The sequence below is a fragment of the Hevea brasiliensis genome, chromosome 18 (assembly GCF_030052815.1).
Source record: "Hevea brasiliensis isolate MT/VB/25A 57/8 chromosome 18, ASM3005281v1, whole genome shotgun sequence".
NCBI classification, from domain to species: domain Eukaryota; kingdom Viridiplantae; phylum Streptophyta; class Magnoliopsida; order Malpighiales; family Euphorbiaceae; genus Hevea; species Hevea brasiliensis.
This window is the reverse complement of record NC_079510.1, coordinates 1296645-1310419: the sequence shown is the minus strand read 5'-3', so window position 1 is coordinate 1310419 and position 13775 is coordinate 1296645.

The window sequence follows — 13775 nt, the reverse complement described above, 5'->3', positions numbered from 1 at the left end:
AAATAAATTAATAGTATTAGAACTATTTTACATTTACATTTTTATTATGAGTGTAATTTTTTTTATTTTAATTTATATTATAAATATAAATATTTATATTTCAATTTATATTATAAATATTTTAAGATCATACAATTATAAAAATATTTTAGAAAAAATTTTCAAATAAATTCAGTTAATATAAATTTAGGTTATATTAAAGAAAAAACTAGGAAGCACATAATGTAAATAGATGACATTGAACAAATATTATAATGTAAATAATATAATTATAATTGAATATATATTAAATTCGACTATTGTCGACCAATGTGTCCTCCTATGCCACATCGTGAATGCCTCCTAATCTGTGGTGGATTTCGATGAATATCTATTTGTTGGACCACTGGATATGCTTCTGCTTGTCCTTTTCATTCTGCATTCCGTTCGACACTCTGTTGATGTTCCTGAACATAATTAGTTCCAAAATTTTGTGAATTATTATAGCTTGAAGGCTGATGTTGTAACACCCCTATTTGTATAGCCTGGTATATTTTACTATTCCAGTGACCGGTGTCGGTCCGGACAATTAAGGGGATTAGAACCATACTTAAGACAACTAGAGAAACCATAAATACAAATAATTAGTAATGTCCAATTAGTTAAGTATAAACAAGAAAAACAGAATATAAGAAGTTAAACAAGCCGAGAGTCACAGCGATGAGTGACCTTCTCGGGAACGGCTGCGAAGTCATTTTAAACTCAAATTTCAAACCGTAAAAAGTGACGCTGCAGTCCTTAGGACCCTTATAAACACAGTGGAAAAGAGAAAATCATGAAAAATAACTATTAAGCCAGTCAAATAATTAGGTCAGGGAGCCGGAAGAAATATGGAATTAATTGCAAACCGGGATGAACCGGCGATGGTCAATTTGGTTAATTGACCCCGAGAGCTGACTCCTGACCTAACTGTCAAATAAAATCAGAAAAAATAAAATTTCGGAATCGAGAATTAAATTAAAGAACTAATAGAAAAATAAAAAAGAAAAGAAAAAGGGAAAAGTAAAAAGGTGATGACATCATGCATCTAAAACATGTCACACCTTACCCCTTTGTAAGGCATAACATGATCCCGTAGAATACTTAATGAACTACTGAACTTCACTTATCGATAACTCATTAAGTACCCTACAAGGGATTTTAAAGCAATTTTCTTATATTTTGGAAGTGTTTTTCTCAGGTATTTGAAGAACTGTTTTCTCCAATAACAAACGAAACTCTGTCAAAATTTTTATAAAATTTGCGGCAAAATTAAAATGGACAAAAATTTTTACTAGTATTTAAACTTTGAATAAATGGTTTTTAATTCCTACCAAAATGCTCACCACTTCCAAAATGTAAGAAAATTGCTTTAAAATCCCTTGTAGGGTACTTAATGAGTTATCAGTAGGTGAAGTTCGGTAGTTCATTAAGTATTATACGGGATCATGCTATGCCTTATAGAGGGGTAAGGTGTGACATGTTTAAGTGGTATCAGAGCAAAGGTTTTAAATAAATTTTAAACTGTGAATTTGCAATATTTTGTTGGTAAATACAATTGCTCAATGTCCATAATTATTACATACAGTGCATTACATCATGAATATGAACTAACGGGGAAAAATCTCCATGTGTTACTTGTTCAGGAGATACCCTAACTTCAGCCTGAAATGGAAGAAGCGGTCGCTCGATTGAGCGATGCTGTTGGCCCGAGGCACAAGGAAGCCCGGCTTTACGAATGTCGATGGAGTCGATAGCACCAGCCATAAATGCCGCAATTCCCTGCACAGTTTGCATAGCAGATGGCGGCAATGTTTCAACAAATGGCTGGGGGTATGCCTGTTTAAGCTCCACCCCAACCACCTGTGGCACAACCACTGCCTCCAGCCAGACAGTATGATAAGTTATTGAAGTATGGGGCTGCAGAATTTAAAGTGCATGGACCCTTTGGAGGCGAGCAATGGCTTGAAAGAATAGCGAGTATTTAAGAAGTCGCCTTTGCTAAGATGAGCGAAGTTTGAATACTGCGTCGCTCTGCAAGGGGATGCGTATGATTGGTGGAAGACCATCCCCACGGCTTGGTTGAACCACCGGTCTTGACACAGGATAACTTCATCGAGAGAGTTGCATGCAAATACATCTCAGATGCATATGTTGATCAGAAATTACAAGAATTTTTTAGTCTGAAATAAGGGAACCGATCAGTGGCAGAGTATGAGAGGGAGTTCTCCCGCCTGAGTCACTATGCAGGGAGTCTCCTTACTACCAGCAAGGCAAGGTGTAAGAGATTTGAGACGGGTTTGAAGCCCAGTATAAGGATGCAAGTTGTGGGTTTTCGACATCAGAATTTTGCTGAATTGATCTCACAGGCCCTGGAACTGGAAAGGATAGAATCAGAAGGGGCAGTGAAGAAGGGTACACAAGAAAAAGAGAAGACTGAAAAGACTACGGGACAAGCATCTGAGAGTGGTTATGGAAAGAGAAAACAGTTTGGGGGATCCAGCTCCCGTAAATCTGGCAGAGGCAGATTTTACGGCCATGACCACCCGTGCAGTCGGAGACCAGTGAACACCAGGAGCTCTATCAGTCCGGCAGTGTGAAACTTGTGATAGAACTCATGGTGGGGTTTGTTTCAAGGCTACCAGTGCATGTTTTAACTGTGGAGGGAGTGGACATTTCGCTAAAGATTGCACTAGTCCACGCCGGTCTGGATCATTTGCTACATCTGAAGGATCAGCCCAAGTCTCTGCACCTAAAGGGTCACAGTCAGCTGCTGAAGATTGAGGATCATTCAGCTTGAAGTCTTTGGGTATAATTTATACCCTAACTGTAAATATTTCTTTTGATGTATATATATTTCACATAAATGTATGGACATGTAAAAATGGATCTTGAGCAGTTTGTATAAAATTTGTATAAAGTTGTAATATATATCATAGTTTGAAATTCTCTTAATGTAAATTTTGTAATCATGTATCTAAATTGTTTTGTTTCTAATGAAATATGAATGGAATTATTTTATTTAATTTGAATAAAATGGATTACTAGTATTTTGATGATCATTGGATAGTGGATTTGAAATTTGAAAGTTGATATATGCGTTGAGAAATTAATTGAGATTGAGTATGAAATTGAAGTAGTTGTTGAGAAAAATTTTTAGAAGTGCTTTTTTACAGGTATTTGAAGAACTGTTTTCTCAAAATACAGAGGGAACTCTATCAAAATTTTTATAAAATTTGCGGAAAAATAAAATGGGCCAAAATTTCCAACTAGCTTTCCACTTAATTACATATTTTAAATACTTATTAGAAATGCTCACCACTTATCAAAAATAAGAGAATTATTTTAAAATCCCTTGTAGGGTACTTAATGAGTTATCGGTAGGTGAAGTTCAGTAGTTCATTAGGTATTCTACGAGATCATGTTATGCCTTACGGAGGGGTAAGGTGTGATATGTGTAAGGCATAACATGATCCCGTAGAATACCTAATGAACTACCGAACTTTACCTACCGATAACTCATTAAGTACCCTACAAGGGATTTTAAAATAATTCTCTTATTTTTGATAAGTGGTGAGCATTTCTAATAAGTATTTAAAACATGTAATTAAGTGGAAAGCTAGTTGGAAATTTTGGCCCATTTTATTTTTCCGCAAATTTTATAAAAATTTTGACAGAGTTCCTGCGTATTTTGAGAAGCGATTCTTCAAATACTGTAAAAGCACTTCTAAAATTGCTTCAATTTCATACTCAATCTCAATCAATTTCTCAACGCATTTATCAACTTTCAAATTTCAAATCCATTATCCAATGATCATCAAAATACTAGTAATCCATTTTATTCAAATTAAATAAAATAGTTCCATTCATATTTTATTAGAAACAAAACAATTTAGATACATGATTACAAAATTTACATTAAGAGAATTTCAAACTACGATATATATTACAACTTTATACAAATTTTATACAAACTGCTCAAGACCCATTTTTACTTGTCCATACATTTATGTGTAATATATATACATCAAAAGAAATATTTACAGTTAGGGTATAAATTATATCCGAAGACTTCAAGCTGAATGATCCTCAATCTTCAGCAGCTGACTATGACCCTCTAGGTGTAGAGACTTGGGCTGATCCTTCAGATGTAGCAAAAGATCCAGACCGGCGCAGACTAGTGTAATCTTTAGCGAAATGTCCGCTCTCTCCACAGTTAAAACATGCACCGGTGGCCTTGAAACAAACCCCACCATGAGTTCTACCACAAGTTTCACACTGCCGGACTGATAGAGCTCCTGGTGTCGCTGGTCCGACGACCGGGTGGTGGCCGAAAATCTGCCTGCGCGATCTACGAGCTGGATCCCCAAAGCGTTTTTTCTTTCCGAACCACTCTCGGATGCTTGTCCCGTAGTCTTCGATCTTCTCTTTTTCTTGTGTACCCTTCTTCGCTTGCTCTCGATTCTATCCTTTCGATTCGTGGCTGTGAGATCAATTCAAGAAAATTCGATGTCGAAAACCACAACTTGCATCCTTATTTGGGCTTCAAACCCGTCTCAAATCTCTTGCACCTTGCGCTGGTAGTAAGGAGACTCCCGCATGATGACTCGGCGGGAGATCTCCCTCTCATACTGCCACCGATCGATTCCCTTGTTTTAGACTAAAAATTCTTGTATTTCGATCAACATATACATCCGATGTATTTGTCTCAACTCTCGATGAAGTCATCCTGTGTCAAGACCGTGGTTCAACCAAGCCGTGGGGATGGTCTTCCACCAATCATACGCATCTCCTTGCAGAGCGACACGCAGTATTCAAACTTCGTTCATCTTGGCAACTTCTTAAATACTCCCATTCTTTCAAGCCATTGCTCGCCTCCAAAGGGTCCACTGCACTTTAAATTCTGCATTCATACTTCAATAACTTATCATACTGTTCGATCGAGGCGATGGTTGTGCCACGTGTGGTTGGGGTGGAGCTTGAACAGCATACCTGACCATTTGTTGAAACATTGCCGCCATCTGTGTAAACTGCAGTGGAATCGCGCATTTGCGTGGTCGGTGCTATCGATCCATCGACATTCGCAAAGCCGGGCTTCCTTGTGCCTCAGCTTTAACAGACTGCTCAACTGAGCGATCCCCTTCTTCCATTTTAGGCTGAAGTTAGGGTATCTCCTGAACAAGTAACACATGGAGATTTTCCCCCGTTAGTTCATATTCATGATGTAATGCACTGTATGTAACAATTATGGACATTGAGCAGTTGTATTTACCAACAAAATATTGCAAATTCACAGTTCAAAATTTATTTAAAACCTTTGTTCTGATACCACTAAAACATGTCACACCTTACCCCTCTGTAAGGCATAACATAATCCCGTAGAATACTTAATGAACTACCGAACTTCACCTACCGATAACTCATTAAGTACCCTACAAGGGATTTTAAAGCAATTTTCTTACATTTTGAAAGTGGTGAGTATTTTGGTAGGAATTAAAAACCATTTATTCAAAGTTTAAATACTAGTAAAAATTTTTGTTTATTTTAATTTTGCCGCAAATTTTATAAAAATTTTGACAGAGTTCCATTTGTAATTGGAGAAAACAGTTCTTCAAATATTTGAGAAAAACACTTCCAAAAATTTTTCACAACTCCCAACCTCCAATAAACCTCAAATCAACTCAATTCAATTCACTTCAAAATAATTCCACAATTCAATCAAAATTTGTCATTACAAAATATTTAATAATTTCATTCACATGGCATGAAGTATGAAATTTCCAAGTACAAACATTAATTTACAAAAGGAAATCTAAAAATAATATTATTACAATTTATTTTTACAACTGCTCAACTTTATATTGATACATACAACATTCCTATATTTACATCAAAATTAACTATAAGGGTATAAAATAATACCCGTACAAACAGACCGATGTAGTTCTCAAGTCAATAGCAGCTCACTCTGCTGCTTTCTCCTTGCTCTTATCTGCGACAACAAAATAAGCTATCGCTGAGTATAAAAATACTCAGTGGTGCACAATAAAAATTTGAAATACAATACATAAATCATTCATTGATGAAACACAATTTAAATACTTCTCAATCACATTTCACAAATATCAAAGCTCATAATAACACCATTTAGTCAAATAATTTATTAAACACAGTGTTGCCAAAATCTTATACACTTAAGCTATGACACAAAATTTCCGATCAATGCCGTGTTGTACACCACGACAAAGCAATCTACAACCTCAGTAGGTGATGGATCCGACATTGCCTAATTTATATGATACTCATAGGTGTCGCAAGGAGTTTTGCGGTCGCCTGAACGAACCCTCACCGAAGTGGGAAAGAGTGAGGAGTCGCCACCTTAGTTTTGAGGGAAACTAAAGAAAACCATTTGTGAAAATAGATTGAAATGAAACCACTTCAAGACAGAGATTCTAGGTTCGGGGTCCGTAAACGGGTGGGAAAGGTGTTAGGCACCCCACCTCGTCCCTCAATAAGGGCAAGTAGATTTAACTTCGCGTTTTTCATAAATTAGTTAGGAGGGCTCGGATGGAGATGTTAATCCTTTTGTCAAAAGGAAATTTTAATTTTTCACTAAATTCGGATCACCCAGATACATAAGTAAATGAGACAACCTTAGTGAGTTACTGTTGCATGTTAATTTTATTTGAAAGGAATATTTTATTAAAATTTAATTTAAGAATTGGATAAGAACTCTTCTCCGAACTCTTTAATATTTATTAAAATTTTGAGTTGAGATCGGATAAGAACTCTCCCCGATCTCTATTGAATATTTATTAAAATTCTGAGTTGAGACCGGATAAGAACTCTCCTCCGATCTCTATTTAATATTTATTAAAATTTTGAGTTGAGACCGGATAAGAACTCTCTTCCGCTCTCTATTAAATATTTATTAAAATTTTGAGTTGAGACCGGATAAGAACTCTCCTCCGATCTCTATTTAATATTTATTAAAATTTTGAGTTGAGACCGGATAAGAACTCTCTTCCGATCTCTATTAAATATTTATTAAAATTTTGAGTTGAGACCGGATAAGAATTCTCCTCCGATACTCGTTAGATTAAAATTGAATTGAGACAGGATAAGAACTCTCCTCCGATCTCTATTAAGTATTTATTAAAATTTTGAATTGAGACCGGATAAGAACTCTCCTCCGATCTCTTCGAAATTTGGTCACAGCTATATATCTTAAGAGCCTAAGTTTAAGAGTTCTAGTATTTAAAGATGCCAAGGGTCGTAATAAGGCTTCCTTTAACTTATTGGTATTTTGTGACTAAATAAGGGATGCCGGACTGAATTTTAACGACCTCCCATGTGGTCGCCTTACCAGTATTCCCTCTGTTCCATTTTATTCATCTGAGATTTGATCTTTATTCCGTCTTATGGTGTTATGCCGACCTATCTTCTACGTCAGCCTAGCGATTCAATTTAGCTATTTCCCCTGACATGTTATTTAGACCATCTTTTTTCAAAGAGACCCCTAAAATACAGTTACCTATTTTTATCCTAACCACTTATATATTATTCAGGACTAGATGACTTGCGTTCCAAAATAATAAAGATCAACAAAAATATAATTTAGCCGACGTAGAAGCCAACTGAAGCACGACCTGCCTTTGCATTTTCAAATGTGATATGACCTTAAAGAAAATAACATGCATGAAAAAAAAAAAAAGGAAATACGCAAAATAAGAACTAAATAAAATGGCAATATGAACACTGACCTGTAAGAAGTCGGATTTAGTGAGCTAACTACAGAATCACAGAACGTAATAAAATCGCAAGTCGGTAGCCAGGAGACTAAGGTCCACCTTGAAACAAAGAGTACTTCACTAAATGCAATCGAGTCAGAATTATACCCGAGTTTAAATGAGATTGAACATGGACGACGGAAATAAAAATACAGGTAACCAGGAACTGAAAAATGGGAATGCCACTGGATAATGAACGAGCTGAAAATGAAAAGTTCCAGTGTTCAAAATCTTTTAAGAAAACACTTCAGGAAACTGGTTCCAAAAGCTCTTCTTATGAAAGCAGAGTAATAATCTGAATTAAATTTCAGAGTTCTTCCACTATATTAACAACCTTCTTTCTTTTTTTCTCCCCTTGAGCAGCTTTTCATGCAGTATTTATAGGAACTGGTGCTCCTATGAAGGGTCAGGATCTATTTTGAGGGAGATGGAGGGTCAGGATTTCGAAGGACATGATCTGAGGCTCAGGAATTAAAGAGGATCAGAACGGACGGCTGAGATCCTCTTTAGAAAATTTGTCATTTTCTTCTTCTAATCTGACGGTCCCAAATTCTCTTGTCCGGGGATCCGAGGGCTAGGAGTGAAAAGCGCCGGTTTTATCGTCTTCTTCTTTGATCCAAGGGCTCGAGCTCGTCCTTACAAGTTGGATCAACGGTGGAGATTAGGATGTACAGCGCATGTCGTAAACGTGGGCGATTCTCGGGCGCGGTTGAGATTTTACAGCAATGCTTTAACTACCTGGTTACGATTATGGTGACGCAGTAGGCGCCCTTCGCTTTCTGTTCTCTCTTGCTTTCCGATCTTCTTAACATGGTCCTTCTCCGATCTTTTATGCCGATCTTCCTCTTCCGATCTCTATTATTCCAATACTTCCCTTAACGGGCGGTCCGGTCAAAGCATTAATTCCTCAATTCGGCGTCAAGCCGTTTTCGCTCAAAGAATAAATGCTTGATTTCCCCCTATATATACCCCCTGACCCAAAACTTTCTCCATCTAATTTTCCTCTTTTCTTCTTTACTTTCCTATTCTAGTTATTCAATGATCGTTAACCGTTGTTCCAGGATTGTGGTTTTTGATCTTTTTCGATGGACCTTTTTATTCCCCGACTGAAAACTCATGACCCTGGTGATCGAATTAATCGTGATGACCTTATCTGATGATGGTGAGAAAACTAAATCAATTAACCGATCTGGATTGCGGACCTCGATTGTATCGATCTCGAGTCGTTCAACTGGCATAATCGGCGAACCGATTTTGACCGAACAAATTGTTGATGTTCTGCCGACCCTTGACAGTTGCTCTTCCAAGTTTATTTGACTTCTCACCATATTGGGTGTTCCAACAGCGGCTTCCCTCCACATTGGGTGTTCCGACAATACGCTACCGTCGGTGACACCCCTTTGGATCAGTCACAATGTTGACTATTGACACAGGCCTCTTTAGATAGGATGTTTCGCTGATCTTTTAGAGATCGGCCTTTTGATGTAATCAGATCTCTAATGTATTCCGATCTTTAGATCACCCAAATTATGTAATCTGACTTTTGGAAATGTACTCCGATCTCTTGACATCGCCCAAATGATGTAATCCGATCTTTTGGAAATAAAGATTTTATTTTGTCAATTATTATCTTATTAATTATTTTCCGAGCTCTAATATGATTATCCGATCTGATTCTTTACTTGAATGACACTTATCCGATTCGTAATTCGAAACACCTGGATCTGCCACTCTATAATTAACCGATCTCTTTATGGAATCTTGGGAATATGCATGAGACGTGTCAGAACAGCTGGCGAGTCCCGCTAACCGATGTAGTGCCTGGAACATCGTGAGCATTAAATGCTCGGACGAGTATAAATAGGGGGTGGGGTTAGCCAATTGCTCTCTTATTCCATTTTCAGTTTCTCGCGAACAAACCCAAAATCCTCTCGTTTTCTCAAGTTCTTCCGACGCCGATCAGATTCCGGTAAGGGCTTTGATCTTTCTTTTAGTTTAAATTCTTTATTTCTTTTGAAAATGAGCGACGCTGAGGGTCAGAGAGCGACGAGCCCTCCTTCCATTCAGTTCTCGTAGTCGTCTGATGAAGAAGAGGTGGTCGGGCCAAGCGCACGACCAGAACCTCCTAGGGTCTCCGTTCCAGCTCGAGGGCGAAATGCACCATCGAGGCTTGTACCTTCTTCGGGGAGGGAGAATCTTCCTATAGACGAGCTGCCATCAATCTTACAAGAATCTGATCTGCAGTCGTTTAGCCAGGAGTACAATATTCGTCTTGATTCGTACGAACTTATCCGGTGTCACGGCGATCACCGAGCCGATCACTTCTTTGAAGAGAATGACATGGTTATGGTATACGAGGAACAGTTAAAGGCCGGTCTTCGGTTCCCTCTGGATGACTTCTTCAAGGAGGTCCTAAAATATCACCGAGTATGCATTGCTCAAGTTCACCCTAACTCGTGGCGGATCTTAGTTGCCTTCCGAGGCCTGTGCCGAGCTAAGGGAATCAGTCCTACGGCTAAGGTGTTCGCCGAACTGCACAGGCTAACTCGCCGAAAGGACGATGAGCACTGGGTTTTTCAAGCGAAGCCTCATTGTGGGCTCTTTACCGACCGCCTCCTCCTTAAGAATTGGAAGAACCGCTTCTTCATTACGAGGAGCAAAAATCCGACCGCTTTGAGGACTTCCCCGTAGGTGGCACGGGGCCCTTGATTCCGGCGTATTACCTGAACAAGGAGGAAAGCCTAATAGTGATGGAATCAAGAATCAGCGCCACTCGAAGTTCTCCTGTTTAGATGCGGTGACTGCCGAGCTGCACCATTGGACCATACAGCTGATCACTGGCCAAGATCGCGAACTTTCGCTCTCTGACCTCGGCATTGGTATTTTCTACATCTCAGATCTCAGGACCTTAGTGATCTCACTGACCTCTTTTTTTGTGCAGGTATGGCGGGTGGTGAAGGTTCCAGGAAGCGGAAGAAAGAAAGAGAGATTTCCCGGAAGGTGAAAGAGATGAAGCGTTCGGAACTGCTTCAAACACCCAGTCATGAACCTGGGGAGACACAAAGAGGCCCGCCCCGACCTTCGGGACCGCCGATCGCAGAAGCTGTCCGATCTCCTCCTGGACGAGAAGAACCGCCTCGACCTCCTCCAGTTGCTCCAAGCACAGAAGGGGGTCCTTCTCAACCTTCTGCGAGGCCCCCTTCTCGTGGCGCTCAAGTGCTGATCGCTTCCCTGGAGAATAACCGGCCTGTTCGGGAGAACCCTAGTTTTGCCAAAGTCTTGGGGTCTTCTATCTGCCTTCGGGAGGATCGACGCATCGTCTCGGACAATCTTGACGACATCTGACCCGATCCATGAGTTCAATGTAGAGTGCCCGTGAACCAAAGACGTAGTCCGGGAAAAGGCTCACCGCCTGGGTAAGGAGGTCGAGAAGAAGAGCCAAGAAGTGGCCTCCCTCTGATCCCAACTCTCATCCGCTCAGGATTACATATCTCAAATTGAGGGGCGTATGAAGTATTATGAGGCTAAGCTGGCCGAACAGACTCATGTTCTGGCTGAAAGGGATCATGCTCTTGGAGAAGTCCAGCCCGCCAACGAGCCGCTCGTGTCGCTCACCCATCGAGGAGCTTAAGGCAAAAGATGAAGAGATGGTGACAGGAATAGCCGTTGCTTATGTGAACGCTCATAAGGATCTCTTGGCCGAGCTCCAGAAGCGTTACCCAGAGGAGGACTTCTCTTGGATAGCCGACCTGGCTCCCGAAGGCGAGGATGAAAGCGAAGAGGAGGCTGAGGGTGAGAGAGAAAATGAGTAAAATATAGATCATGCTGGGGGTGATCCCCCAGCCGAATGACTTGTACAAATGTTGGTATGAAATGAAATCGCTCTTTGTTCAATGATTGGATGTGATTGGAAAATCTCTGAATTGCCTAAGTATTTGATTGTCTGAACATAGCAAAACAAGAACTAAATGCAATTATTAATCTAAGCGTAAGAGATCGAAAAGCACAATAAGCATGAGATCGGTAGGGAAGAAATGCTGAACGGGACTTGATTAAAATTGGAAATTTGACTTGAACACTTAAGACCGGAATCCTCATTAAACCGGACCAAAACCTTAGCTCTTAAACTTTTGAAAGGGAGATCGGCAATAAAACTGGTAAGAAAAGATCTAGTGTCAGTTCATTTCGTTTGTCAACAGAGATCAGGAATATACTTGACTGGTCCAGAGATTCGACAATGGGTTTGAGAGATCGGTAAGGCTTTGAGTGATGTGAGGACTTTGCATTGATTCAATTCTTTGTGAGGAGAGATCGGAAATGTGACTGTCTATCAAAGTGGGATCGGAAATGTGATTAGCTGTCACAGGGAGACTTAGTACTGGGGATCGGTTTCGAAGTTTTATTGATTTTGGGGATCGACCAAAATATGGTATCGACAATAGGTGACGATGGAGGGACTTAAAGTATATTCTTCCTTGGGGGCACATCAATGGGAGCATGTCTTTTAGACATACCACGTCTCCTTCTCCATTGTTGTTCTTGTTATAATTGTACACGAGAAATTTCCATTGGCGGAGGGGCGAGTTGAAAAGAATGAGTTGGTGTCGTGTAGTGTTCCCCACTTAATGCACCTAACATACTAAAAATCCTCTGACGAACAAATGGACGAGCTCGAGATGATGATCAGGGTAAATTATACACATGTTGTGGTCCATCTACCTGTATAAAGAAAAAAATAATTATTTTTTTAATAACATATCATATAATTATAATAAAAAATACCTACATAATGAGTCAATTATTTATTGTGACTCCAATTTGAGGCCCCTCATGAGATATCTAGCGTCTTATTCATTGCATAAACCATTGTATATATTCTGAATGCGATCCTAATGGTCGTTGCAATGGAGCACTAGTAACAACATGATTATACTGGTCATTCCAAGTATATGTATAAGGTGCATGTCGAATCACTCAATTATGTCCTATTTGCCCCCGTAAGTCGATGGCGTGCAAGGTATTGTCCTGGTATGGGGATAAAGGAATTGGTTGGTCCATACCAAATTGGTGAAGGTAGCAATTTGATTGATGCCTTTCGATAATGTGGAAGCATACTAATAGCACCAACGACCTCCATACACGCCTCCCATTTAAGCAAAAAAGTGGCAAAATATGCTTAACTCCTTATATGGTTCCCAACACATCTACATACAACATAAAAATATCAGTGTTCAATATCATGAATGACAAAAATGTAATTAATTATAAAAAAAATAGATGATTGAAATATTTATATTACTTGATGTGGTCGCTGTTGATCTAGTTGGACTCGCAATGATCACAACACATGCATCGATGTATGTGTTGTTTTCAATGGACTTTTCCACTTATAAGGAAAACGTTTAATGTTATTTAATACATTCACTTTAATTTTTATGAATAAAAAAAATTAAATATATATAAATAGATAAAGAAGGAAATTACTAAAATCCATATGGTCTACTTGAAGTGAAAGTTTATGGCGTACGAATTTGAGGTGCGATGATATGGAGTCGTTCCCTTGCCTAAGGTTGCAAAAGTATAGTACAACCTCTAACTTGAGCTGCATTTGGATTAATAGCATGACACATTTTCCTATACAACTATGCTAAACATGCACCCCCCAACTATATGTGCTTGCCTCATCTACATCCTCTAAAAGAGGTAAAAACATCAAAGAAACCAAATTTGTTGACTTTCTAGGAAAAATAAGTTCACCAATGCTCTGTAGTATAAAAGCACTAGCGTAGCACTAGATTATGGCATTAGTTGCAACTTTCGGTAGATTTGAAAAATTTTCTACCAACCATGGAAGCGACAATCAAGAGCTACAAATGGCACCTTCTAGAGCATAATACCTAATAACCGACCACATAAAACATCCCAGTGAAAATTTATATCTCCTGTGATTGCAACGCCATCAATAGG